This window comes from Solanum pennellii, chromosome 12, assembly GCF_001406875.1.
Source record: "Solanum pennellii chromosome 12, SPENNV200".
Lineage (NCBI taxonomy): Eukaryota > Viridiplantae > Streptophyta > Magnoliopsida > Solanales > Solanaceae > Solanum > Solanum pennellii.
This window is the reverse complement of record NC_028648.1, coordinates 57,725,798-57,731,214: the sequence shown is the minus strand read 5'-3', so window position 1 is coordinate 57,731,214 and position 5,417 is coordinate 57,725,798. Positions and strand designations below refer to the sequence as shown.

The 5,417-nt window shown below is 31.0% G+C and overlaps 1 pseudogene; it reads right to left on the bottom strand.

The window, feature by feature from the left end:
* Window positions 1-711: 711 nt before the first annotated feature.
* On the bottom strand, window positions 712-2,306 carry LOC107007057 (annotated as a pseudogene).
* Between the last annotated feature and the right edge of the window lie 3,111 nt (window positions 2,307-5,417).

The following is a 5,417-nucleotide window of genomic DNA, read 5'->3' as shown; positions in this document are numbered from 1 at the left end:
GAAGTTTGCAAAGATAATATAACAAACTAGATAAGGTGGAGGACATTTTTGTAAACAAATAACTTATTTTTAGAAATTATGCCATGTACATTATTTTGAATACAACTAATCAAACCATAAATAAGAAATACTCGATAACTAATCACAACATAACATATCCCAATATAACTTATTCTAACATAACTAATCCCAACATAACTTATCCAACATCACTTGTTTTCATACTGAACGGTTGACCTTAGTGGACATAAGATATACTCTTGCATCAATCGTGACTCTTAATCATGTGTTATCATTTACTGTAGTTTTAAAATAAAGATTTATGGTTTTCCAAATACTTCGGTTGGCGAAAATAATGAGATAAATTAACACATTTTTCATATATGAGAAGGTATTATAAATGACCTCTGATGAATCTATTTTTCTTTACTTGTTTTAATTGTTGTATTATAGAACACAATAACTACTTAAGTTTGAACAATTTAACGATGTGAAAATAGATAAGTGTGAGATGATGTCCATGTGTTTACAAACTTGTAATAGTAGGGGTTGTTTAGTGTGATGAGATAAACTTTTTGTATCTTGTTTGATTGTCATGTTGGGATACCTTATATTGCCATTTATATCATAGTGATGAGATAAGTTATCTCATGTGCATTATGGGATAAGTTATCCCAGAATAACTAATCCTGCAATAACGTGTTCCAAGTATATTTCAAAACACAATAATATGCACTATGAAAAAAGTCTTATTTATTAAATCAAGCATGAATTTTAATTTCACACTTTTCCTATCCCCTTTCCTGTTATTTTTCCTTTCCCTTGTCCTCCTGATCCCCTTTCTCCTCCTCTATCTCCTTTTCCTTCTCAACCTTTTGCTTCTTGTTTTTTGGTGCTTGATCTTCTTCATGGTCATTTTCATCACAATCTTGATCGTCCATATCCTCGTCCTCTTCCTGATCCTCATCCTCATCCTGATCATCATCGTCACCTTCATCCTTATCGTCATCATTATCTTTTTCATCCTTATTGTTGTTATGATTATTATTATCATCATCGTTATCTTCACGGTCATTGACATCACTATTATTATCTGCATCGTTATTAGAAGATCCACCACCATCATTACCCGTTCAATCATGTGTAATAGTGTCATACTCATCGCTGTCAGAGCTCTCATCACTACTAGATATACATTGATAAAAGAAGAAATCTTCACTAACACCATGTTTTAGTTCTTGAACTATCTTGATAGATCTTTTAAGCTCGGGAAAAAATAACCTACAAAAATGTATTAGATATGAAAATACGACTTGTATCATATACTAAATTAACTAGAGAAAATAAAAATTATATTTATACCTTGTCTCTTCTCCAATATGGTCTAAAAACAATGACAGATACACACTCTGAGGGAAAAAAACATTTGTTTAGGTAAGCAAAATAAACAACATGTCTCTAGTGTATATAGTTGTATGATTATAAAAAAGACACAAATATACCTTTCAATTTGAGATTTTTCAAAAAACATTCTCGTTTAAAAATTGATGCATATATATCATCATGCAAATTCTCGTTTAAAAAATTTTATTCTTATTTTATTCAGATTTAATCCAAACCCCTGGGGTTTATGACTAAGTAGAACATGTATAGGGTTTTTTTTTCATTTGGATTAGATATGGATGGGTAAAAAAATGGGCGAGACAATTTTTAAATTCATTTGACATGTTTAAAATTAAAAACCATTTTTTTAGATTTGGAAAATGTAGATTTATTAAAAAAAAGGATATATCTATCTATCTATCTATCTATCTATCTATCTATCTATATATATATATATATANCGGGGTTTATATGCGTCATTTCTTAAATAAGGATATCTGCTCTAAATCAAAAAGTTCGAGGGTATATTTGCCATTTTTCTCTCGTATTAATATTACAGAGTAAATTAGCTTAATGTAATTGATTCATGAAATAGGGGTGGCGTCTATTTTACGCAACATTGGGCGGAGTCTGTTTCATGCAACATTGCCCTGCGTAACTGCAAAAATGTTATTTTTAAGATTTGAACATGCCATCTCCTCATTAGATGATAATAATTTTACCATTTATGTCGAGACCTCTCTTCGTTTGATTAACGAAATTAAGTAGAAAAAATAAAAATTCGAAATAAAAAAAGGGAGTGGAGAACATAAAAAGATCTACATACAAATATGAATAAACTAAGATTTTACCATGAATAAGAGAGTCATCGAAGTAATCATTTGGAGCGCAACATTGGTGGTGAAAAGCTTTTGAGAATTCATTTTATATGTTTTTAGGTTAAATAGCAGTACGGTTTTTCACTTTTTGGGTGATTGTAGAGAAAACAATAGAGTTGGAATATATAGAAATTAATATTAGGAATAAATAATATTTTTATGCAAAAGTCAATAAAAAAAGGGGGATAATGCACAAGTACCCCCTCAACCTATGCCCGAAATTCTAGAAACACACTATACTATACGAAGGTCCTATTACCCCCCTGAACTTATTTTACAAGTAATTTTCTACCCCTTTTTAGCCTACGTGGCACTAGTTTGAAAAAAAAAGTCAACCATCGTTGGACCCACAAGATAGTGTCACGTAGGTCGAAAAGGGGCAAAAAATTATTAATAAAATAAGTTCAGGGGGGTAATAGGACCTTAGTATAGTATAAGTGTGTTTCTGAGATTTCGGGCATAGGTTGAGGGGGTACTTGGGCATTATCCCATAAGAAAAGTCATTTTATTAAATTCGTTTGACTCATTTTCCATAATTTTGTATTACTTGTATTGATATACTACAAGATTCAATTTACAATAATTGCAATGTCTAATCAATTAAACATATGACAAGCCCTTCAAATTCAAAAATCTAAATATTAATTTATGAAAGCGTGATAGCTCTAAGAATTGACCAATTTACAAAATACTCCATCCGTTTAAAAAAGGATGACCTAGTTTGACATGGAATGGAGTTTAAGAAAAGAAAGAAGACTTTTTAATCTTGTGTTTCTAAATTAAAGTTATGTCAAATGTATCAAACTGTCCTTTAATCTTGTGGTGTTAAACATGTCATGTGGAAAGTTAAAGTTAAATTGTTGCCAAAAAAAAAAAGGAGTCATTCTTTTTTAAACAAAACTAAAAAAGAAATAGAGACATTCTTTTTTAAATGGAGGAAATACCTTTTAAGAGGAAAAAATATATCACTATTATTCGTTTTATTTTCTTAAGTTAAATATTATAATATTCATACTTTAAACTTTGCTTATCATATGAATGTAGATAAGAAAGCAATTTATTGATATTAATTATACTTTGAAATATATTATAAAATATATTTTGAAGGAATTTTATAATTAAAGGTAATAATAGCATACTCAGCGAAATCCCACAAATGAGGTCTAGAGAGAGTAGAATGCGCACACATCTTATCACTACCTTGTGGAGGTAGAGAGAATATTTATGAAAGACTCTAAGTTCAAGTGCAATAAATATCGGTATAAAGAAGGATGAGACAATGAAGAGAAATAAATAATAATAATAAAACATTGAGAACGTCTACCAAAGAAAACCAAAACAACAATAAAGCATATGATAGTCGAAACACCATAAACAACATACAAGGATAGATTATAAAAAACAATAATAGACAATGATAATATATCTGTAACGACCCTTTTGGTCGTTTCGAGTAGCAAAGTCTCGTGTTCATAAAATAATTTTTGTGATAGATTCTAATTGGGTATTTTGAACTATTCGTGATTACAATTATAAAATTAATGGGGTAGTTTTTGTAATTAAGTTAGTTGGTGATTAAAAAAGATAACTTTAAAATTAATAGTGGATCACTTTTATAATTTAAGGTATACAATTAGGGTGATAACTAATCTATAGAAAAGAACAAAAATAGAAGCGTAAAACCAAGTGAGAGAATGATTTACCTGTGCGGCTACATCAAAGATCAACTTGGGGTTCTTTTAGAGGTAAGCTTCCTTACTAATTGTTAACATGTATAATTAAGGGTTAACTATTGATAGTGGATCTTTATGATGAATAGTGGGGAAAAAAAGATTAAACAGAAAATGAATGGTGCAAAGTTGAGGAACGTGATGATTGTTCAAGAATTGAAAGAGTGATTATAATGTGTGGTGTAGGAAAATGTGATTGGACAAGAACGAATATTACAGTGATTAGATAATATTTGTTAGGCTTTTTTGATTAGTGTTAATATATTAAAAAATTGTATGAAAAACTTTATTCATGTGAGTTCGGATAGGCATAATATAAATGTTGTCAGGTGCCATGTAAAGGGATAGAAAAGTCGAGCTTTTGTATGTTAAATCTTGGATTGGGTTTTTGTGTTGCTTTTAGTTTCTTTGGTTAGCCATTTGGAGTCTCCTGTGTTGGGAGACGTATGAACAAAATAGATATGTACACGACAAAGGTGATAGAGGAACAAACCCAAGTCAACTTTCCCTTCTATTTGAACCAAGAGAAGACAAACTAATGCAAGAATAAAATAGTTTGGGGCAGCAAACTGAACCAACCAAACAAGAAAAAATAAATCAACACAAGAGACACAAAATTTAACGTGAAAAACTTCTTCAGTGTGAAGAGTAAAAATCACAAGATCAAAGCTCCACTATAATCAGCAAGAGTTACAAAAGTGTCCTAAAAAATGGTTACTAACAAAGTGCCAAAAAATGAGAAACACAACTACAAGATAGCACCAAAGAACTAGAGAAACAAAAGAAACAAAAACACCAAAGCGCATCTACTGTTCGCGAGCTAAAATATGGATCTACAAGACTCAAAATCACCTTATTTCAGTTCTCAATCAAATATTTAGTTGAAAGGAACACGTTGTCCAAAAATTAGCACAATCGGACAAGAAACGAAGCGGGAATCACAATTTGAAATTGACTGTTATGGCTTGTGCGAAAATCTGGACTTTCTACTTTTCTCTCTATATTGGCTACTTTCAACTCTTGTGATTCTCTTCAAATAAGACCTAAACTAAAGTCTTACATATGCCCCATAATATTGGGCTTATGGCAAAAGTGGGCTTGTCAAATTTGGGCTAATTTTATCCACAAAGGAAAGGATGAAAGACCTAAAACCTTGGACCTTAATTCATCCACATAGGAAGGGAAAAAGGTTCAAACCCAACAATTATGCCCCTACCGACTATGTGGAGGAAACCGCCATCTCGGCGATCATGCAACATTCTTCAAAGTTCCTTCTTGACAAAGCTTTAGTCATCATGTCGGAACCATTATCATTGGTATGAATTTTTTCAAGTTCAAGCAACTTAGAATCCAACGCATCTCGAATCTAATGACATTTCACATCAATGTGTTTAGACAGACCATAAAATGTAGAATTCTTTCCAAG